Here is a 25,476-nt window from a genome sequence, read left to right on the forward strand (position 1 = left end):
CACTTTAGGAGACAATTAATACACTCAAAGCTTCAGACTGATTTGTCCAGCAACAGTACCTTAGTCTTTTCAAGCACATCTACTCAAGTTAGAGCAGATTTCACAAACAATGGTTTCAGAGAAAAACTGCATTGATTCGTTAACCTAATCTGACCAACTTCAATAAAAGAACCCATATTCAAAATAGCAGTTATACTAAGTTCAAGAGGAAGATTTTAAAATAATAGTAAGACAAACTAACTAACTAAATACAGCTGATTTTGGAGAATTTAAAAAAATAACAAAAAGCACAATCATTACCTGTTAGAGATACAAGAGAACCTAAAATAAGAGACAGAAGCTAAATGAACAGTACCTGGCGTATTTCAATTTATTCCACCAGTTCTTTCTCTTTTTACATTGCAAATACAAAAACAGGTATCTTAAATTTCATTCACAGAAATTACCTAGAATTATGAAACTATTATTTTATAAATAAAAATATTAAATCATTAAAGCTAGAAGCATCAATTTAAGTTCTTCTATTTTCAGAAGGAAAAGAGAAAAACTGACCATATTTGTTAATTCCTTGATGTAAAGTTTCAATTCATAATGTAAATTTGAAGAACTTGGAAATTCAATCACAGCAATCTACATGACCAGCTAATAGCCAAAAACAAAGCAAAACAATATATGTAGTGCAGATTTTACTCTGTGGCATAAAGTTGTTGACAATACATTCCTCAATAAAGAAAAATTGAATTATAGCCTTAGGGTGGTTTAATTTGGTACAAATTTTGAATAATGTTATATACATTTCCAAAGCAGATGCTAAGAGACTCTACAAGGACACTCAGCTCAATCAGAAGCCAGATTAAAGTTCCATCTGGAATGAAACAGTTCCACAGCTCTATTACAATTAGCAGAGTCACCAATGTCAGACTCAAAAGTTGGGTGATGTGAAACTCTTTCTCTTCAAAATACAGCTATTAGCCCAGAAACCAAACAAGTTGTTCACACATCTTTAAAATGGAACTTTCTAAGTATTCAAACTTGCGCTAGTATAACCAGGATGAAAACTCTGATGCAGGCTATTCTGATCATGCGAATTCAGAAGACTATCAAAATACAATTATTTATATCACTTCTCCCATTGTATGCATGTAGCATTAAAAAAAATCACATGTTCAAAAAGCTTTGGTACTCAAAATATTATAGACCACAACTAGGTTTCTCCAGATGTAAGTTACATTAATCAGCCTGATTTCTATTATGAAACACTAAGCTGCTAGACCTGAAAGTATCTACAATGATAATATTCAGCCAAGACTGAAGTGGAGACAGATAACCACAGGCAGCGTCCAGATAGCAGCCTACGCTGTTCTAGTGTAGACAGGAAAGTCTGGTGGAAATCTGAAGAGAGAAGCAAAATGTCAAAATTATGATTATTGCAACCCAATCTGTGCCTTTGACAAAACATTGCCTTTTTAAGGCAGTGGTCAACAAGACTGTCTAATGCTGCTGGTTACATCAGATAGTGCCAGTGGCACCCGCAGATTCCAGGGCCAGCAAAGAAAGTACTGCTGACAACACCATGGTGACCTGACTGCTCTATTTCAGTTCCACTCATGAACATAGTGAAACAACCAGCTTCACTATTAGTTAACTCAGGTTCTATGAAAGATGAAAAACAAAACAGCACCAAAAAAAAAACGAAATTTAGAAATCAATGCATTATACCTATAATTGAAGCATAGATTTCAAAGTCTGGTCTGGGTCCACACCACAAGCCTAGGCAGTTGTTCCAACAGTGCCCAGAGAATTACCAAATTCTTTCCCAGAGAAATATCCATGGTGCTAACTGATGATTTGTGACAGAGTGAAGTTCTGAACATAGTGAGACAGCCATGCAAAGCTTTAGGGATTTAATCCATGATCTGTGGCTCTTGTTGCAGAGTCATGAACTTGCATAGCTCTAGACACATACAGTGCAGTAACTGAAATCTTTCATTCCTCATTAAAATATTCAGTAATCTAACAATGAATGACCATAATCAGCAGTAGTTTTACTCCTCAGTCTCACATTACCTGTTCCTAAGAAAATCCTGAAATTACTTCTCAAAGGCCTACTACAAGCTTATTTAGATTTAGACCAACACTTGGCAGCATCTCTGAATGACCTCTTTATCAATGAAGAGGAAAAATAACAACTTTCACTATTCTGTCTATCTCAAAAACTTTTGACCAATGACAAACTCTCACCAACCTTAAAAGATGTGACAACTCCTGGTTACTGAATTAGAGTATTTTAAGATATTCTGGTAGAAAACACCAGATTGACTACTAGTCCCTTGCCTTGTGAAATTCCTGAAGGATCACTTCTTTCACTGCTCCTTTTCAAGATCTGTACGTAGCTGTTCTGTGACTTAGCAAGTGACACAGACAGGAGTAACAGTATACCAATTCACTGTTCCAATTGCTGCCTGTGATCATGTCGTCATCTTAAAGCACTTGGAGAAAACCATCTCACAGACCAACATCTGGCCAATGTTCAATCCAGTGAAGAGACTGAATAGGGGCTGGTCAAGAGAAAACAACAGAAAATTCAATTTAACTTTTTTTTTTTTTTTTAATCAATAATTGGCCAATCTACTCCATAGCCTAGCAACACTCTTACATCCTTTGTCGATGCTAACATCGTATTTGGCAGCATCCTCTGAAAAAACACACTATCACTTCTTCCGTTAGCTGGAGAACTCTATTCCATTCTAGCAATAACTAAAAGTTATTCAATTATTTATGTCTTCATCATCACTCAGCTGCAGCATATTTTAAGATCAACTCATACAATTCTGGTTTTAAGCTCTCTTCTGTGCACTCGCTTGACTTCAATTTAAATGACTACCCAGAATTCCATGGGAAAGAAAATTCCCTATGATTATAAAGGCAAAAAACTCTTCCACATGAAACACAAGACTTTCTTGGAGGTTGGTCCAAGAGCATGAAACAAAAACATTCCCATCAACCGACAACCATAATCATCACCAAGCCCAAAGTGCATTTATCACTCTTGCTAACCTACATATCAAAATGCGTATAAAACAATACAAAAGACTATTTTGTTGAAAACTCTTCCCTTGGGAAGAGATTGATAGAATGCAGCACCACTGGAGCATTCCCCAAAATGCTGTGGGGAAGAGAGCACTGCAGCTCAGCGAAGAAACAAGACCCCAGTCTACTGGAGTATTACATTTGTTGGCCAACAGCTTCCATGTTCCTACCGCCTTCCCTGCTACTAGCAGCTGTTTACTCTAATTTTTACACCATTCACTTTGTACTGCCATTCCACAGGAAAACAACTCTAAAAAACTAACCACCATCTTCACACAAGAATCCCTTTCCACTGGCAAATATCTTTGCTGTGCTGTGTGGAAATTTGCTTTAAATGACAAAAAAAGGGCAGATTTAAAACATAGTCTGATTTAAAAGACAAAATGTTTAACCTTATTTTTTCTCAATTCAGTTCTATCTTCTGTTTTCCACAACTTGTTAGCAAAAATCATTTTGAAAAGTAAAGTATGCAGTGTATTCCTCTTACCTCTTATGGCAGAAATATAATAAAGAACTCCAGTAAATTAGGTATCTGACCTCCCATGCTTGAATCAAGGTTAGTTATCCTTGACATTGTTTTCCGGATATACTCTTACTACAACTTTTAAAACAGTTCCCAAAAATTACCATGTAAGTGATATAAGGCTTACTAACTCTATAATCTATCATTATTTTCCATAGCAGAGAAAAAAGCATTCAGTATTTGGGAATAGCTCCTAAAATTAACTTAATTGGAAAAGAAAGCACACTACTTAGATATTTATGGAAGTGCTAAACTATCTTCAAATCAATATTTTAATCACTGTACCTAGTGTACTTCAACAAATCAACATGTCTTCACCAGCAATCCAGAATTCACTTTTTTTTTTTTTAAAGGAAAAGCAGGATAATGCTGTTTATAGTTTAACATCCAAATTACCTTCACTGCATTATTCCATTCTGCAGTACACAAAGACGTATCACTAATTATTTACTGGAGGAAAGCTCTTCTACAACAGCTTTTTTTTTTTTTGGAAATGCATGTAAGGTCTTTAAAAAGCAATCCTGCTGAGATGTTCAATGGAAGTCATAATGGCTCAGGTTCCTTTCTGTTCTATAATAGGAGAGAAGTTTTTAAAAGGTAAAATAATCACAGCTTTGTAACAGTGAATAACAACTGTTTCACCTACCTTGTACTATTCACTGTCAGAGTATCTTGTGGAAAACATTGCTACGAAAAGATACTGTGAAAGATTTCCTCCCACTTCTTTTGCCATTAAAGGAAGCTCAAGTACCTGACCATATCTTTCCTCATCGGCAAGTCAAAAAGCCAAGTGCCCTCAGCTTGATGTATACGCTTTTAAATATTTAATATAATTCCTTGTAAAATATATTTAAAATTAAATCTGAAATCATGACAACCCATTTTAGGGGGGAGCAGGAAAAAAGAAAAAACAAGCAAACAAACAAAAACAACTGAAAACTGCTAGGTAGAAAGACATCAGCTCTGATTCTGCTCACCCAAAAGCTCCATCTCCAGAACACAGAAGAGAGTATGTGAGAAACACTGTCATGGACTTAAACTTCTCCCTGAGCACCTTTCTTCAGGCTGAAGAAGGGATACAAGGTTAGAAGCATGTCTGGACTGAGTCACTGTAGCTGTCCTGCTCTTTTATAAAAGCCCCACTACTAAAGGTACAAATTAAAAAGTGGATGAAAACCTGGAAATAGTTTGCTCCTGGGCTTATCCAGCTTCTCTGACTGCAATAGGCTCTCAAGCAGGTGCTAAGAAACCATATCTGATTTTTTCATTTTTTTTGAAGGGGTAAGTTCAGTGACTTTCAAAGCTGTAAAACAACAGGAAAAGCAGGAAGCTTTGTTTTCCTATTCTACATTATGAATAAGCATTTTGTCTGAAGACAAAATTCACCAGTTATTTAGAACATAGTGATTATAAGCAGTACCTCATTAATCAATTTTAATTTCAAAATGTAATTCCCCTTTTAACATATATTCAGAATACTTATCCTGCAAATGAAAATGCCTTACAAACAATTATGTATTATCTCTGTACATTTAACACATTGCCAATATGTGAAATGGACACAAGTAATGAATTTTAAAAGTCCTAAAAGTAAATTAATAGGTCTTCCACTTTCTTGTATTATAAAAATTATTATTTTGTTACATTATACGATCTGTGATTTCTCAAAAAATGCACCAAATGTGTCTAGCAATAAATAAATATAAAACTACTACAGCAAAAGTGTATTTATTTATACATCAACATTTACCATGGACATCAGCTTTCTTTGGGAACATAAGAAACTAAAAACACCATGATTAAAACCTAGATGATATTGATTTAAATCATGATTAAACAGCTGATTCAAGCCACACAAAAAATTCCACTGATTTCTGTGGTATAAACACCTATATCACGTTTACAGAAACAGTCTCCCTAATAATCATAGAATTATAATAATACAGATTAGTTCTTATAGACTGTCCATTTTGTATTACCATCAACGGTTGCCATTATATACATTGAGACAATAAAAAAACTTCCAGGGTGCTGAGCAAAAAATGCTGCAACCCCAAACAACTTAACAAAAGCCCCTTAACAGAACACATAATGTTTTTCTGGCACCTGGTGTCACTTTCTGGAACTTATACAGGTGAATTCATGAAGCTTTCTTAAAGTTCACAGATCTAGACCTGAAATTCCGCGTATCTCTCTATACTGAAGTCATCTTGGGAAGTAAGATAAGGAATTGGCAGTTCATATAACTCTTTCCTGAACATAATAAGCATAGTGGGGAAAAAAAAAGTAGTTTCCATCTGAACAACACTTAGAGCAAGAAAACAAAGATCTTGATTCGTATTTTAGTCAACATTGTCACTGCCCTGATTTGTCTTGAACTAGTTATCTGTTGCAACACATCACTTTCTAAGAAAAATATTTCACTTAAAACCCCAAAGTGGGTCCCAGTAGTGGAAAAATGGAAAGAAATATATTAAAATGACTTGAATTTTTTGCTTTCCAAGAATTAGATGTGTGGGTTGCAATACACTAGAAATTTTATAATTCAATGCTATTTGAGTGGATTAGGCTAGGAAGATAATGACAAGATAATGAAAACTTACTGTGTACCTGTTAAGTTACAGCACTGGCAAGTCTTTCGGCACTGTGTATAAGGTGCACTTCTCCAACAGCACAGACATGAAACAGAATCTCAAAAGCTTTAAACTGACTACTTGATGCACTCTAGATTTTTAGGATTTTTTTTAGACAAAACCCAAAGAAATATGATTTTCAATTTTTGCAGTCTGTCCCACAAGATGAGCAGAAATAGGGTATAAGTATCCAAAAAGGATATCCCTCCTAACCCTTCTTTGGACAACATAAAATTAACTTTTGAGCTCAACTCCACGAACCTCATCTCTTTTTTCGTACTTTCTCTTCTTTTCTTACACTAACAATTTAGAAGCTTTCAAGTAATACATATAAAACTGTATCTTATTTTACTACTTTTTCAATTCGGAAAGACAAGTATTTTTAGGGTAGGCTGGTTCTTTTGTCTCAAGAAGAAAAAAAAAAAGTGATCCAACTGCAGCCAAATGAGACAATGCCTAATAAAGCTACTCTCACTGAAGTGGCATAAAGAAACAACTGCCTTCTGCTCACCCGTCCCAGTTCTTTCTTCCTTCACTGTCCATCTCACTTTCAGTCTTTCTCTATCAACAACCTTTATCTTACCAAAATTTTGTTCTCTCCCCCTTTTCAAAGTCACTCCTTTACTCTTTCTAAATCTTCCCTCTAGCCCTCCAGCTACTTTTATCTGCCTTAATCTCTATTTATTCAAGTGTTGCACAGTGTGGAGCAACAGGGCCTCTACATGCAATTGGAATTTTAAATGAAGACTTTCTGAATAAAAGAGGTAGGAAAAAATCAACAGGTAAAAAAAGTCAACTGATATTCAAGTCAGTCTCCTCTGCAACTTCAGTCCTAGCTCCAACATAATCCTCAAAACTCGAGTATGAATACTAGATCTTATACCAACCACAGAAAGCGCTGCTTTTCAGAAAGATGAAAGGAAGACAGCCTTTCAAGGTTAGGTTTACACTCGCACAGACACATCACCCCCTCATCCTGTTCCTCAGAGGTTCAATCGAATATACCTGAATGTACATTATGTGAATAAAATTCTACACATCTTGTAGATTCTATCTATTTCACGCATGCAATGAAAAAAGGAACTTAAAAAATGGGGGAAGGGGTGACTCAGAAAAGTAATTCTCTTTCCAACCTGAGGAAACTTTAGACAAATTTGCCTTTGATAATCGACTGAACAAGCTGCACTGCAAGCATCAAGGGATGGTGCAGGGATATCTAGCAGGTGCTGCAGTTTATCACAAAACCGTCTAAAATAATTGGAAGTGACAACCAGCACTACCACAAATGATTTATTAGTCTTTCACTCAGCTTTTCAGCTTCCTCAGGGCCAGAATAAATAATTTACCAACTCTGTATCTTCCAATCATTAATTCTTCCCTGTGCATCCAAACTACATTTAACTCTGCTGGGTTCAGTGGAATTAAAAACACAATATGAAGACTTTTTCCCCCCCAAGTTAGTATTATCTGACTTTATCTAAAAGTAAAATTGTCAATCAAAATTTATATCTGGTGATAGAAGGATTAGAGCTAGCAACTAACATTGAGTTACAGAATATCTGTAGAATAAAATGAAAGTTAAACTGAAGAGATATCAACAATGAAATGCTCCCAGAGGGCCAGGCGTGTTCTCAAAATATAAAGTACTGATAATGTCTGAAGACATTGACTAGAATTGTTTTTCTGATCCATAAACTAGCATTAGTTACAAACATCTTACACATCCCACATGGTAAATATATGATGAAAACACTGAACAGGAAATATTCAGAAAAACAAATGAAAAAGAAGATGTGGCCAAAATGGGACGATTAAGCATGCACAGAATGATTCTGTAAAAAAGGCAATACTTTTTAAGGGAATATCTCATTTATTGTAAATACATTAACAATACAAGATATACTAATGCCTTTGTGTTTGTATCACCAAAAGGAATAAAAAAAGAGCATTATACAAGGTAGATTTAGAAACCAGGAGTATAAAATGGCATGAAACCAAAGTACACTTTCAAATTTAAAACAGAATATTTAAGGTACCATATTCCTATTAATTATGTAGAGAAAACACAGAGAAAACAAAATCACACCCTAAATCCATTTTTGATGTAAGCTAGTCTTGTCTCATTAAATCAGCATCTATGATTAAAACCAAGATGATTTTTGGTACATAATGTATTGCATTGTTAGAGCAGCATCTGTTTGCTGCACAGCAACACATTTTTCAGCTTTAAGAAACTGTATTCATATAGAAGAAACAATCCAGACTTTGAAGATATAAAAAATATTTTTACTTCCAAAAGCATTTTGTACTAAAGGGGTTAATAACATTAACGTGCTAATATTTTGCATTCCAAGAAGAGGCTTCAAGCTGTTGGAAACATACAGAAGAAGAATTTCATGGTACTAACAGCCTTCTTTCAGTCCTATGGGACTGAGACAACTCAAACTTTAAGTGCTTAGAAGAAAAGCTCTGTAAAGCTATGAAGGCTAATCAATAGGGCTTTCACCAAATGATAATACAGTCTGAAATGAAATAAATTGGCCATAACAAAAATGTCTTACCCTTTTTCTCATCATTAATCTCAATATAGAGAAAAGTACAGTATGAACTACAAGTCCGAAGTAGCTGACATACAAATCACAAATATATTTGCAAACTACTTTTAACAGTGCAAAATTTTTCACAAATACAGGAAATTTAAGATGACTTATTTGAAAACAATTATCATGTTTTTCCTCAAACAACAATTCTTCTTTTTAGTGAGACTGTAAAATCTGTATTCCATTTCTACTGTACAGACTTTTTACTGTCCTTCAGTTAAAACACAGATTATCAACTACTGCAACCAAGCAAGCATGACAAATTCAAATCTCCCCAAATTTTTCAGAGAATGACACTGTCAGAAGGATTGACTGTTTTTATCACTATGACAAGCAGTGTTCCAAAATGGTCCCAAACATTAACAAAAAGCAATATTGTAAATAGAAAAAAAAAAAAAAAAAGAAGAAATTGAATCACAGGCAAGGTATTGATATCTACGCTTTTCCCAGCAGTTGGGCCAAAAAAGACTTCAAAGAACTTGGATCTTAGCTTCTGCTAAGAGGGAGCATCTCTCAGGAAGCCTACCAAAGATGCGAAACACACTTGATCCCAGCAACAAATCACAGAGCCAAAAGTCATTTGGCCTCAGTGTCAGCTGCTTAGATTCGTAAGGAAGTACTTATTATGGACAAATAAAAAAAAATCCAAAGTATGATGCCTGTTGCTTGTACACTCTGGATATAGGTCCTATACATAATGGGATCCAGAAAGCTGTATTGTCATTTATCTTTTGAAGTAAACTTACTATAGAATCTTTTTGGAACAAATACATAGATTTGCTCTTGGGCAGAAAATAGACCTGGACACATTTCTCTTAGTATGAGTCTTCAATGCCTTAGACTATTTTTAAAGGTTACATAAATAAAAATAAAAACAAAAATAAAAAGAGATTGAGATTGAAAAAGAGGGGCAGAAGTATCATGTAGCCTGTAGGAACAAGACAGGGAATCAGCCACAATTTACACAATGAGGAAGTTTCACTGAAATTTTACCTGTCTCTGTAAGAGTAGAAAAAAAGTGTATGAGAAATTCCCATATGCTATTTCCTGTGTATGAGAAAGAAATAGCACTTCCTTCTGGTCCTAACAGTTCTGGGTCTATCTATAATCAAAAATGTCTGTTTTGTAAGAAATGTGCCTAAGACAGTACTGGATAAATTTATAATCTTACTTATCCCAAAACAAGAATCATGTTCCCAAAAGTCAGTTTAGACAAAATGTCTTCACCTACAGCACAGGTTCACAGATTTTCTCTCTGTCATCTTGGTGTGATTTTTCACCTTCATCATTCTAGTTTCCTTCCCTCATACTTTTTTTTTCCCATCACATCTATTTGTACATTTTGACAAAACCTTGAGATGTAGAAGAAAGGAACACTTAGTAATTATGCTCAGTTTCATCTGCATTTACCATTCAGTAGATTTGTCATCTCCACTTTACCATAAAGAAGTGAAGCAGAGAAGGGCTACAGGGTGCATGTGGCAGTGAATCAGGAACCAAACTTTTCATCTCCTGACTCACACAGCAATGCTTTCTGGGCTATATAAATGAACAGTGCATCCAACATTACCACTCGGGCAGAAAGCACTGGTTCAAACTCCAAGATTCTTCATTTTAACCTGAGCTACCAAAAGACTTTTTCTGTCCACCATCACCATAAAAATGGTAACCAAAGCTGACTACAAGGTATAGAAAGAAAGCTGAAGTTATGAACCCTGTTAGGTAAATTTATGTAAAGGAACCTTAAACAAGAAGTTATCAGTAAATTAAAACAACTGAGGGAGACTTTCATATAGGAACATGTTCATAAAATTTTCTTCCTTCCAAAACCTGTACTTGCAAATCATTTTAAACAAAAATACTCATTATAAAACAATGCCTGTAAAAATCCATGCAAGCTATTAGGAATCAGATAACTCTGATTAAGGGTTACAAACTAAAGTCTGGCCAGTCACTGACCTCTGAGTCATCTGACATAGTGGCCATAAAGGCTTAAAACTACATGAAGACTCTGGAGAGGAAAAAATAATCCCAAACAAAACTAACAACAACAAAACCAACCAAGCAAAACAAAAACAAAGCAGAACAAAACAACCAAGCAGCTCACCCCCAAATGTCCCATCAATAAAAGTCAACCACATCAACCTAGAAATACTTGAATAAAAAATGATTAAAATATCCTATTTTCCCCTTTCTCCTGAAGAAGGCTTTTGACTGATTTTCAATTTTAACACAAAAGTCACTCAACTAGTCAGGTCAGCCAAGCCAGGAATCCTTAGAAGTTTAATTTTAAAGAAAACATATTCATTACCACAGCTCTTTATCTGCAGACATTTAGGTCTACCCTCCTATAAAGCCTTCTTTTTTTTGTACATTTAAGAATCATCCTCAAAGACTGAAAAGGATTAAATAAATTGAAGTAAGGCACAAAATGACATTACATAAGAGAGTAAAGGTGGTTTATTATTTAGTAGCAGAAGCAGGCCTCATTCATGTTGCCCACATCTCAGGGAAGTACAGTGTATACCTGGAATAAATAAAATTCCATTCTGAGCATATACCAACCCTAGTAGACGCCATGATCTCTTCAGTGTTCTGCAGAAAATTGTGTTGTGCAAACAACATAATTTTGCTATTTTATACAACAAATAAAAGGCATAGGTGTTCAGTAAAACTCATGCTATATGTAAGGAAAGCCCAGACTTACGGAGTAATCTGCTTTTGTAATCAGCAAAAAAAAAGGCAGCGTGAGAGAAACCAACCCAACTTCTAATCACGTTTTAGCTAGCAGATTAGTAGACACAACCATAGGGAACATGCAACACCTCTTGTACTGTATGAATGGAATGCAATTCTGTTGTGCCTTTGCTGTTCTCAAATTATTAAGATTATGGTAACGCTGTCTACTTGAGAGCAATGCATGAAAGCTAGAACATTGTGTCTTCCAAAGCTCCATGTTATTCCAAACAAGAGGCCTCTACCATACACAAAAAGTCCTACTCTAAAGTTACAAGATACATAACTAAACTTCCGATGTAGTTCTAGTTAACAGCAATATATTTAAAAAGTAAAATTAAAGATAAAAGACTGAAAAAGACTCAGTATCAGAAAATAATCAGTGACAAAAATAAAAACCTTGCATCACAGGATTTTTGGCAATTCTTTCATGTTACCCCTTCCTCCTCCACTCTTCCTTCCATATATTTAATCATCTGTTAGTTGAAATTTTTGTGGAATGGCTTGTCAAAAAGATATACCGAGGATGATCATGTTTTTGCAGAAGCACTGTTAATAATGCATGAAGAAATGAAAAATATTTAGTTGCAATTTTCTAAACTTTTTAGCAAAATATCTGCTAATCTCTTGCTTCATATACAATACCTGGGTAAAAATAAGATCTCTACCCCAAATTGCTTCTACCTTATCAGGCCAACAACTAATTCCTAGTATCAGACAACTGTTTTTCTGACATATTCCACATATTTTACCTTTTCTTCCTTTTGAAAAGGAACAGTTTCGTTTTACCTTTAACAACTTCATTTATGACTGGAACAAACCCTGGGGTAAAACTTTTAAGACTCCCCTCATGTCTACAGACCCCAGTACTCATGGTGGACTTTAACCACACCAGTATTTGCTGGAAGAACAACACTGCACAGAAGTAGTAACCCAGAGGTTTTCTGGAGTGCACTGATAACAACTTCCCTACACAAATTGTCAAGGAGCTGATGAGTGAGAGGTTTTCTACTAGATAGCGTACTTAAAATCAAGGAAGAACTGATCAGGGATATCAAGGCTGGGGGCAACCTTAGCTGCAGTGACTGTACGACGATGGAGTTCAGCATCCTCAGAGGCAGGAAAAAAGCAAGAAGTAGGATCAGTAGACGTCAGCAGAGCAGACTTTGACCTGCTGAGACATATGCTTGGAAGAATCCTGTAAATGGTTCTGGACAGAAGAGTCTAGGAAAGCTGTTTAATTGTCAAAAATGTTCTCCTCCAAGCTCAAGAATGATTCATCCCAAAAAGCAGGAAAACAAGCTAAGGTGGCAGAAGACGTGAATGTGTAAACAAGGAGCAACTGGCAAAACTCAAACATAAAGTACACAGGAGGTGGAAGCAAGGACAAGAAACCTAAAAGGAATGAATAGAGAGACAGTGTCCAAGAATGCAGGGATAGAGTTAAGAAAGCTGAAGTCCAGTTGGGAGGTGAACATGCAAAGGGATTTGAAGGGCATCTGGTGCATCAGCAGCAAAAGATAAAATCTTTATATGTATAATCTTTGAAAGGACGTGCTGACCGGGACAGGGTTCTGAGGACTTGAGCAAATCAAATGCCACTCCTACCTTGAAGAACAGCTATAAAGAAGATCCAGGGAACTAAAGGCTAGTGACCCTCATATTCATCACTAAGAAGATGACAAAAATAAACCTGGAAACCATTACCAAACAAAGAACAAAAAAGCGATCAGGGAGAATAAGCATGGACTCATGAAGGGGAAGTAATGTCTGACCTGAGAGTCCTCTATGTACAGTAAGATGACCACGTTTGTGGACAAAGGGACAGCAGTATATGTTTTTACCTCAAGTAAAGCTTTTAACACCAATGAAATACAGACTTCAGGCTGTACAGTCTACTGTCTTTTGAGCGTGTCCAGAGAAGGGCAACGAAGCTGGTGAGGAGTCTGGAGAACAAGTCTTACGAGGAGTGGCTGAGGGAGCTGGGCTTGTTCAGCCTGGAGAAGAGGAGGCTCAGGGGTGACCTTATCGCTCTCTACAGTTACCTTAAAGGAGACTGTAGCGAGGTGGGGTTTGGTCTATTGTCCCACGTGCCTGGTGACAGGATGAGGGGGAATGGGCTAAAGTTGCGCCAGGGGAGGTTTAGGTTGGATATTGGGAAAAACTTCTTTACTGAAAGGGTTGTTAGGCATTGGAATGGGCTGCCCAGGAAAGCGGTTGAGTCACCATCCCTGGAGGTCTTTAAAAGACGTTTAGATGTAGAGCTTAGTGATATGGTTTAGTGGAGGACTTGTTAGTGTTAGGACAGAGGTTGGACTCAGTGATCTTGGAGGTCTCTTCCAACTTAGATGATTCTGTGATTCTGTGACTAAACAACTGGCTAAACTGTTGGACTCAGAAGTTTTTAATCAGTGGCACAAAGTCCAGATGTCATCAGTGGTGTGCTCCAGGGGTCAGTACTGCAGCCAGTATTATATACAAGCTTTATTAATGACTTGGATGACACTGCAGGCTTGGTAGGCTTGCAGATAATACAAAACCGGGAGGAATTGTTGGTACAGAAGATGGGCGTGCTGCCATTCAGATGGACCTTCATAGGCTGCAGAAATGAGCCAACAGCAATTGCACTTAACCTTTGATGAACCTCATGAAAAGTCCTACACCTGGTTAAGAATAACCCCCCCAAGGCCAAGTGGCTGGAAAGAAGCTTTGCAGAAAAAGACCAGAGCATCCTGGTGGACACCTACTTGAACATCAGACAGCAGTGTGTCGTCACAGCAAAGAAGGTCAACAGCATCCTGGGCTGCATTAGGAAGAGCATTACCAGAAAGCTGAGGGAGGTGATTACTGCCGTTTATGCAGCACTGGTGATATGTTTCTGGGGTACTGTGTCCAATTCTGGGCTACCCAGTACAAAAGAGGCAAATATGTACTACAGTAAGTGGAAATTTCTGATGGAAAGGAGTAAAGAAGATGGAATCTGATTCTTCCCAGTGGTACCGAGTGAACAGACAGACAACAATAGGTATAAATACAAGAAATCTGATTTCAATGTAAGAAAAACTTCTTTTACAGTGAGAACTATCAAAGCACTGGAACAGGTTGCCCATAGTGGTTGCACAGTCTCTACCTTTGCAGATATTCAAAACCCAACCCAACAATGTCCCAAGCAACCTGCTCTAGCTGACCCTGCTTTGAGCTGTGGGGTTGGATTAGATCATCTCCAGAGGTGCCTTCTGACCTCAACTATTCTGTGATTCTGTCATTTATGGGAAACCATAAATGTTATTGCTCAAATTATTTGCATTCAACAGATATTTACAGATCACTAGTGCTATACAGAAATCAGCAATAGATGCTTATGGAGGACCTTAAGTTGTTAACATAGGTCTTCCCAAATCTCCATATTAAGCTTATTTCTTCAAATATTGTCATATGCATTATTTTGTTGTTTTTTTCCCCCTTTTTGTGTGTATTGTTTTTTAGTCTGAAAGCATCATGTGAACAAAACACTGTATTTGATAGCATGATCTTAATGAAATAGCCACAAAAAACTTTCTTTAAAATCACATTATTTGCACACACACAAAGTTGTATCTTGAATTTAACTAAAGCATGAAATTCTGAACACAGTACACTTGTTTATTCATTCATATCAATAACTTAAGTGTACAAGTAGTGGAAAGAATCTCCTTCTATGAAAAAGTTTTGGCAAATGTTAAGAACCAAAAGCTTACAGGACAAATGAACTAATGGAGATATATATGAGGAAAAATTGTAAAATAAAATTTGTATTTCTATATCATCTAAGCCTTATACATTACGCATCAGTTTTTACCTTGGACAACTGGTGGAACGTTGAAGAAACTGCATCACAGGGCAGTTACTTAAGAAAATCCCTATCATATTGAGCCAAATGGCTCATTCCTTTCAGAAAATACAGATTTATTTCTGCAGTGTTTTTTTCTGCTAAGATAACTGTTTTTAAAATTATGTTGCACTTTCTGAAGACCAACAAAAGTAGAAATGAGTATATCACAGTTTGAAGTGACCAAACATTCTAATTTGCGGTCCTGCTGTTGCACAGGAAGATAAACCTCAGAGACAGTAAGCAATTATTTCCTGTGCATCTTACATACCTGTCAGCAGGATCTTTTACTACCCTAGCTAGGCACTGGCTCAGGACTGGTTCAGAGTATTGGTTTGTGACTGCCTCCTGTTCTCTTCAGCTGTCTTTTTCTCACTCCTTCCCTGAACCAGCACTAATGGTAATGTAGTCGGATTAGAAAATTAATAAAGATTAAAATTAATATAGCAAAAGACGACTGCATGGATGCGCAAGCAGCAGCCTGCATAAAAGTGGCAATAACACATGGCTAGGGAAAGGGCATGTCTACCTCCTTTGGTTTCTGAAGTGATTCTCCAAATCAATCATCCTTACTTACTACGCTTCCGTTTATTCTGGGGAAATTGTTCATATTACGCTCTTCACATTTTCAGCTGCTAAAGCAAATTCTAGCCACTCAGTAGTAGCCACAGCATTTTTTCCTGAATCATTTGCCCCCATAAATAATTTTGGATTTGTCAAATGAATTCTTAAAATTGCAGAATGAAAGCAGGGTACATAGCCTTTCCTAAAATACAGTCACTATAAAAAAAAATGCAAAGACCCCAAAACCTCTGGCTCACTTTAATATTTGAATGTCTTATGAAAATAAAAAACAAACAAACAAACATATGTTTGTTTTTACTGAAAAGCATTTAGCATTCTAAAAGATTTTCCATAATTTCCATTGGCAACAATTGTGAAAGCTGAGCTGTATCTCTACAAAAGTAACGAACTTAACTTCACTATTTTGCATTTAACTGTTCAGCACTAATGCCTTCCAGAGGACAGCTTAATCTTATTAATTAAAGTTTATATCATTAATAGATTTTTATTCTCATTTAGGGTGTTTTGCATTTTTCACACAATGCACAGAGCAAAATATCTCCCTTTTAGTTTCTGCACACTTCTGAACTCTGGCATGTCCCAAGCCTCCACCAATAGCTTCACCTTGACTCTTACCAAGTTAAATGAATGTAATTAGCTCAGTTTAAGATCAAGAATCTTTGTAAGACCAAAAGGCAAGACGGAGCTTTTCTTTGGAAAGCAAATCTAATTTGCTCTTTTCCTATAGTGCTGACACATGCTTTAAAGCAAGAAAACCCAAACGATCCTATGCTCAGCACAACCCAGGAATTTAAAAAATCACCTCTTTAAATTTATCTGAGTCTGAATGACTCAGGACAGAAAAAGGGAAGGAATCTTTCAACAATCAGCTGTAGCATGTAGAAGAAATTAACGTGAATGACTGCAAGGAAAATATCAGCAATAGGCTTTGAAGAAATCTGGCTTGGGTCACTGAATAGAAAACAGGCAGATGCTAGGCTGCCTAGCCCAAGTCACTGCAGGGAGAACAACGGCTGCCTATGCAAGTCTTGCCTGGGACACAAAGATGGTGCAAGACTCTACCATGACATATTTTAGTAGTACATGCTTGATGAGTTTAGTATGGGAGAAAAGATTTTTATTTTTTTTTGTGAGTGGAGCTATGACAAATCGAGTCATTTATTTAGTTTCACTACTTGTTTTTACTCTCTTGTATGTGTACAGTAGTTGTACAACCAAGAAAAGGAGTATGGATGTTGACTAACTACACAGATTTAAATATGAAGTAGAGGTAAGAAATTCTGAAGTGCTCTACAAAGTTATTAATATTTTAACAGGTCTTAAAAGCTATTTTATAATAGTGCAGATACTGTTGGGACCGGAGGGTCTACACTCACTCAATATTAACTGCTGTATATTTTAAGATATTTTATTTTTACATTCACATGGGGGTCAGAGGAGAAAGTCTTCTCTGATCATCCCTATATCCACAATGACTTTTAGCTAAGAGTTAAAAGACTCCTTTTTATAACCCACCAAGCAATATTAGAAGTGACTTACAGAGTTGTTCATCCATCCAAGGCTATTACTACAACCTCTACCATAATAATCTCTGGATTATGTTACAGAAAACTGAACTCGCATCACAAATCCTGGTAAGCAGAAGGGATTTTTTAAAGTGAATTTTTCTGTGATTGCCCAGCTCCCCATTTCATGACTCATGCATTCCTTCCAATCATATTATTCATCACTTCTTTTCATGGAGGCGAGAAATTATAAATGATCACTATCTTGATTTGTCTGAGCACAGAAAAAAGTATCTTTAGAATGCATGGACAACTCTACTCAACAGATTAGCTACTTATTCAAAATATGTTTCACTGAAAACGCACAATATGCTTTCAGATGTGCCTTTAGTTTTACTAATTGTTTTAAGAATGTATTGCATGCACATGCACACACTACAAGTGTCTCTAAGAGTCTTAAGAGTAGTACTGTAGATTTTAGGTGATTTTAGACAAACAAAATATGTTCTTTCAGGTTGTTACCAAAATAGACTTCTCAGTCCCAAACTGCTTTCACTTTCACTCCCAGATAGTGCATGTATTTATTAAGAACAAGTAGACATAGCAAAGCAAATAGAAAATTGTTTAAAGATAACTATTTTATAAATTTGGAAGTAAGATGTTTCAACCCATAATGTGCTTTATGTTTTCAATCCACTAAAAAGAGATAGCTTAGACATACCATTGTGAGGAGTTGCATAGTACAAAAACAAAACCAGTTCTGCACAGAAACAGAAAAAAAATAAATTTATCTAGTTAAATAATAGCAAAAATCTCACTAGTTGGCTGCATATTAGGAGAAACTTCAAGGAAAAGCTTATACATCAACTTCACATCAATACACATTGACTTCAGGGCCACTATCAGCTTGTCATAAGTTACACACAAATGTTTACAAGACCAGAATTTCAGCTGAAAGTGAAAACATGTTTCAGTAGGGACAAGTCACCGCACAAGCACAGCCTCCTTCACCGACCTTCTTGCATCTTCACTGTATTGCTGACAAGATGTTAGAGGCTCTTTCTGGTACACATCTTTACCTACACGTGTCAGGACAGAGTATGCTAGTGGTGTTCTGTGTGTGTGCTAACTTTATGCAAATAAGGAGAAGTTACACCAGCAAAACTTATTTTTTTGGTTCTTTCAGTGCTGGGGACAGAATGAAGACAGAGATGCTTAAACAGGACTAAGCTATTCTGACTACCGCTTTGCAAGGAAGTCGCATCTGAGGTAGAAGTGTGTTGCTAGTGTAAATAAGCTAGCAAACTGCTCCTGATACACTTTACTTAATTCATTAAGGCATATTTCAGTGAGAAAGACTCATCAAAAACCTTCTGGCTTTGATGTGGATAAACTCAGCCATCTCTAATTCTGAACTTGCCGGTCGTCGTCTTTTGGATACTACTCATTTCCTGCAGTTAACGTGCATTCAAAAAACCCCCAGAAGGTTGCCTAAAGTTTATTCAATTTTTACTAGCATTACTAAAATATGAACAGTTACTGTAAGTCTTATGAGGATTTTTTTCACTGCCTGCAGAATAAGAGACATTTCCTCTCCAGGAAAACCATCAGATATGACCTAATGCCAGGTGGCTTTATGAAAATCATAGAGAAAAAATGAGATAAGCATAAGGGGAGATAACAAAATCCCAAAATATGATAATACAACTTATATTATGAAAACTAGAGAACCCATGTTTTGCATAAAAAGACAAAAGAATGAAAAAGTGTAAATAGAAAAGATGCATGTACGTAACTAGTAATAAAGCTACTTTCTATTGAAAAGCTTTCACAGAACAGGCTGCTGGGGTTCAACAGTCAAGCTAAACTTCACAATTTACTATGTAAGTGTTTAACCATACAGCCATACTATCTCTCACGTTCTTTCAGATTAAAAAAGAAACAAAAAACAAAAACAAAAAACATCTACCGTACATTGAAAGACACTTATATGAATGTAGAAATATGTAAAGAGCAGGGTATTTTAATAATATAATCGGATGATTCATCTCTGCTATTGCTCACAGATGTCCAACACAAAAGAGCCTATGCTTCTCAAAAAATCACTACTGCTACCAATATTACGTCCCTAAGTTCTTATCATCATGCTATTGCTTCAAATGTCTACATTATTTCCTCTCAAATCCACATCCTTCTAGAGCTCTCATCTCCCTATGAGCTCCTTAGTTCAAGTTGAGAACAACTGCTCGCTCCTTTGTGACCATGCCATAGAGTGCAGTACTGCACCTCTGATGCAACTTCTTCCTGGCTATACCTTCATCCTCCCACAGACATTCTCCTTCTGAACAGTACAGAAAAGACTTTTCTAAGGAACATACAGAATTTCTTTTCTTTTTTTTTTTTTTTTTAAGCCGAGGTCTTACTATGATCCACATTTTACCTGAACTTTTATTTTACATAATGTGTTCTCTCTTTTTAAAACAACATACCTTAATACTGTCAAATCTGATCAGTCCTACATCCTTAACTGCAGATTTCCACAATGCATTGCAAAACAGTTCTCCCACAAAGTGGAACAGAACGTGAATATTCGTTTTACAAAGCTACTGTATGTTTGGTTACAAATACTAGAGTATTTCTCCAGTATTTCCTTCAAAGGGAAGGACTATTTTTTACTACTTGTGAGAGCTGGAGAGTGCTGATCCCTATTCTGTGAAGCATGCTATCGTCATTAGGATGACAAAATCAAGTCTTATTGTGGCAAGAAGAAACATCATTTAGTGTCAACAACACACTGCTATTGATTTGAACTCCTCCGTGCCTCACGGGTGAAATAACAAGCTCCTACACACAGACCCTCTAAGCATACCAATAGAGAAGAGAAGCAAGAAAAATACTAAAAATGGATATATTAAAGATACAACAGGAAATATATGACTCATGAGATGTAAATTCTTTTATCTGTATGGAATAAATTGAAGAAGAGCTTAATATGGCTTCTGCGATTTCTATGGAGTTAGATTAGAACAGAAATACACCTATCAATAACACACCAGATTTAGGCTTCCCAAACAGCATCTCCTAGATGTTCAGCAAACTCAGTGAAACAGGCCAGCTTCATTTTCATGATCTACGACATGACTATTCACATTTTTTAAATTATGCTTTTTTTTTTTTAGCACCCCAGTTGGCCGTTTCAGTGTAAGACAAGGAACTGATTGAGCATAGAGCCGAAATTATCCTTTTGCATTACTTGCAGGATCTCTTTAAAACAGAGCTAAGAAACTTTCTGTCAACATGGATAGGTTCACTCTTTTTTCTATTTCTGAACAGATTTTTTTCCCTGAAAATTGCAAAAACATTTTTCTTCTTAAAAGGATATTAAAAAAATAAAATAATAGTTAGACCTGCAACATCAAAATAAATATCACTTTACACATTAATACTTATTTTTCGAAAACTCACTGATGCCTTTAAGCAAATTTGCAAAACAGAAAATGTAGTAGGCTGAAATTCTACTTATAGCTCCTAATTGCACCCAAAATTTAAGCTAATTTCAAACACATACATAGCACCATAGTCAGCATGCTAGAATCCCACAGTCCATCTCTTAAAACATAAAGTAATATGAAAGTCATAAAAAATAATTTTAGGATAACTTCTTTTTAAAAATACCGTGGAGTAGAGGAATAAAAAACTATTTTCATACCATATCCAGAAAATGGGTGAGGTGTTAAAGAAACCTCTTGTTTAACGTGACCTTTGGCTGTACTTTCACTTGTCATCATTATAAAGTAGCTACTTTCAGTGCCAAAACAGAAGCTGCGTTATATTACCCTCTAACAGTAGTAACACATATTTCAGGAAGTGTTTCATACTCTGAGAAACCGGTGGCAGAACACATTGACAGCACTTACCTTTGTAATTACTTATAATGGGGCTTATTGAACAATAAGACCTCATTTACACAACGAAATATGAGTGACTGCACAAAATTTCATACAGCATGTCACAAACTAGTAGTATACGTTCAGGAACTCCCTTGGAGTTCTCGGCTTCAGTCAAAACATTCAAATAAAGAGAAATGCAAATTTCACATTGGAACTCTGCCCCAAATAATGACAATATTCAGGGCTTCGTTACTGCGTACAGACCAAAAATACTGCATCATTAAGATCTCTAATACACTTGACTTTTCTTAACGTATGTAATTACAAAAATATTTCTGGAAAGCAAATGAATTTGAAATTCAAGTAAGATTAATAGAACAAATATGACAAATTTACGTTTTATACAACCGTAGCAAGCTGCAGAGTAAAAATCACTAGCTTTCATTATCTAAAGCTGTTCATCTAACACTGTAGAGAGAAAAACCATTGATACATACTGTACACACATTTTTATCCATGTACATAAATCAAAGGAAACAGCTTCCTTTAAGGCAAGCATATGAAGATACTAGAGCAAGATACAAATTAAATATTCATACATTCAATATTTCAAAATAAGGAATTTGGATATACACATGCATAATTTAAGTTCTATAGTGAAACCTGTCTACAGAGGCCATTTCTACTGTATTTCAACAGCATTGAAACTTGAAATGTACAATGCAGCCTTTCCAAGCTGTGTTAAAACTTTAAAGTATATAGTAATTCATTTCAAGTACCAAACACAGAATAAAGGCCATGTTGTGCACACAGCTCCTTTCCACAGGAACTACTGCTTTGCCCGCTTCGTTACAGCTCTTCCAGCACTACGAAACAGGGCTGACAGTCACTGCGCTTTCCTACAAGGTGGCTTCAGGCTGCCCAAAGAGGTAGTCAGTAGGAACTGAAGTTGAACAGGTAACTTCAGGTGTAAGAGGCTCACAGTTCCTGAAAAAACGCATCATTACCATTTACTCTGAGTCCACTTCTGATCCAAGGTACATGTTTTAAACTCCATAGAGCCAGCGCTCATATATGCAGGCTGAAATTGCCCCTTATTCTGTTTTTATACATTTACTCAAGCCTCTTCAGAGAAAATGATGACATCTCAGGCCTTTTTAGCTGCCAAAAGAAAGCAAGGCAAAAACAGGCTTCACAACAAAACGCGTGCACAAGGAATGATTCTTTGTGAACACAGAATCTGACAGTAGTTTACACACAACAGCACAGAGATCCTAAATTTTAGGAGCTTATAAATTCCTATGCATGCAAAAAGCACCATGGGTCAAAAAAAAAAAAAAGCCTACTCCTCCTCACTTGCCCCCTCGACACGTATCTTCTTCTGCGTGTCTAAAGATACTGTCATTGCTCCCCAGATATTTAAACCTTGCCATGAGAAGAAAGTCTCCATATAAGATATTAATGTGATTTTATTATTTTCTTATTAGAAGTTAAATGTTTTAGTTCAAATATCAAGAGGCTCATTTAAAAAGCATCCATTCTATCTGGGCAAAAATATCTCAGTTTAACTTTGAGAATAATTAAAGAGTACTTAATAATGGGAAAACAGAACAACTCTGTTTCTACACATTTTATGGTAAACATTTATCTTTGCTCCTTAAAGGTCACTCATTTGATCTTGACACATTTATGAAATAATACAAGCAAAAGCTAAGTAAGTAGAAAAGTGATATTAAGCAATACAAAGCTAAACAAAATTAGTATCTACATGGTAAATTGCTTCATTGAAAACCATCTATGGATTCTGCAAAGAATATACTTTTGCCTTAGAGCTAGTACTTTAATTTTCAAGAACCAAGAAAAAAAAAAATCAAAACTAGTCAGTAACAATGCAGCGTCGAAAAGCAATAAACTCAAAATTAAGTTATAAATAATTTAAAGCATGTCATGAAGATGTATTAATAATTCATCAGATAAATAATTTACTAAATAATCAAATAAATAAATAATGAAATACATAAATAAATCAGCAAATAAATAATTCTGCAAAATAACCTAAACAATAAGTCACTAAAACAAATGACAAACCTACAAAACTACAATGATTTTCTAAATTCTGATAGTTTTAAATAAACAAATGTATATAAACTAGATCAATCTTTGGTGGATAGAGAAATAGTTTTCACTGCTATTGGTAAATTCCTGATTATACTGCACAAGGATACAATTTTAGATTTTACAAGAGTGCAGTTTTTTCCTTGTAAATTATTAACATGATTGCCACAATACATCCTGCTCTGTATTTTACGTGTAGTCTCTTTATGTAGCTCATTTCCCGCCCCCCCAAAATGAAATTCTCTTTACAACATTCTTAATTCAAGTTGCTTTTTTTTCCTGGGCGCAGTACTTACAATACTGCAATAGCCTTCTTGGTGGTTCTCTTACTATCTTCTGCAAACCTTCAGAAGTTTTGCTGCAGGGGGAAAACAAGTAGAATAACCTTAATTATTACAGATGGTATCTCATTCATTAGTGGATGACAACATTTTATTTGAAAGCACAAGAAAAGCTGTTTTATAATTCTACAAAGCAACTTAATGTGAAACAACCATTACAGTTTGCAGACTACCAAAAGTTTTTAGAAGTCTTTGGTGGAACGAGTTCAAGCAGACTGAGGCCTGTTTCTTGTATTTAAGCTGACACACAATCTGTGCAAACTGGCACTAATTCAGATGTAAAGACAAACCATGAGAAGGACAAAATACTTGGCTGACATCTAATGTTATCCTTGATTTTGGAAGTTCATAGTCCTTGAAAGAATACAGCGAGCCCGTTTACTCTCCACTATCTCGGTGCCTTCACAATTTAATTAGAGCCCTGCACTCCAAAGCCAATGCCGACACCACAAATGTCAAAATCCACCCATCTCCTGAACCAGGTTTCATTTTCCACTTATGGTAATGAATATTACTGATGGTCACTACGGTTAAATACATATATATACTATATATATATATATATGTATATATACATATATACATATACATATATACACATATATATATATACACACGTATATACACTGTACATATATACACATATGTATATATGTACAGTTATATACATATACACAGTCAAAGTGGTATTCTGTAAATACAACATTTAAAGAAATGTGCCAGAAATGTAATCACATTATCAGTTTTTATCCTTTCTCTTGAAAAGGTTTATTTGCTTCCTCCCATACCACACATTACAGGGAAGCAACACAGTTTTGTAAGCCATGCCACCGACCTGGATTCTTAATCTCTGTACACGCCAGTAAAACTGAATGAGTATGTCAAATCTGAGGTTAACGAACAACTACATATTGTATACACACATCATTTCTTGCTAGTTGGTTCAAAGGAAATCAGCCAGCAGTGCTGTTTCTGCTGGTAAAATCTCTAATGGTTGATGCCGTTGCTGTATTTCAGCATTTAAAAGCATAAAGGATAATTTACTCTTAAAACTACCTGGGCACATTATATTTAACAAGTCTCAAATTCTCTTTAGGGATTATAATAAGGAAACACTTTGCTTAATCATAAATTTTATATTTATCTTGGCTAAACACCCTCCTTTGGATAGACTGCCATGTTTTGTCAAGAAAAATCAACACAGTGGAAATGAAGTACTTGTTCTGTTGTGTGGTCATTCAAAAGAGTATGTAGAAGTAATGTAAATGTGCACCAGTGCTGCTGATAATTTCACGCTCTCATACACTCATTTCAATTTGCTTTAAAAAAGACTATTCCTCCTGGCTAAATATAGTCATCATGAAAAAGCATACCTCCCCTTTGAGCTAATAACATTGCAAACCCCAAAACACAAGAGTACAAAAAAACTTCTGTATTTTAAGCAATCTCAGACACATTTTTCTCACTATATATATATATATATTTTTTTTTTTTCCTGAAGTTGGACAAACGAGAGTTTTTACTCCCCAGATTTCCAGATTCCTTTTCAAGTATGACAATTCATTCTCACCCCATGCCTGCAAATCCCAT

General features: G+C 35.7%; 1 protein-coding gene across 2 annotated transcripts in view; it reads right to left on the reverse strand.

Annotated features, from left to right (window-relative positions):
- TBC1D5 (TBC1 domain family member 5) overlaps positions 1–25,476 on the reverse strand; it is a 320,152-nt gene that overhangs the window by 268,512 nt on the left and 26,164 nt on the right. For both annotated transcript variants that reach the window (XM_040546783.1, XM_040546784.1), the window contains exon 2: positions 23,842–23,903. The gene's annotated coding sequence lies outside the window, so the exon portion shown is untranslated. The remainder of the gene's footprint in view (positions 1–23,841; positions 23,904–25,476) is intronic.

Source organism: Cygnus olor, chromosome 2, assembly GCF_009769625.2.
Source record: "Cygnus olor isolate bCygOlo1 chromosome 2, bCygOlo1.pri.v2, whole genome shotgun sequence".
Lineage (NCBI taxonomy): Eukaryota > Metazoa > Chordata > Aves > Anseriformes > Anatidae > Cygnus > Cygnus olor.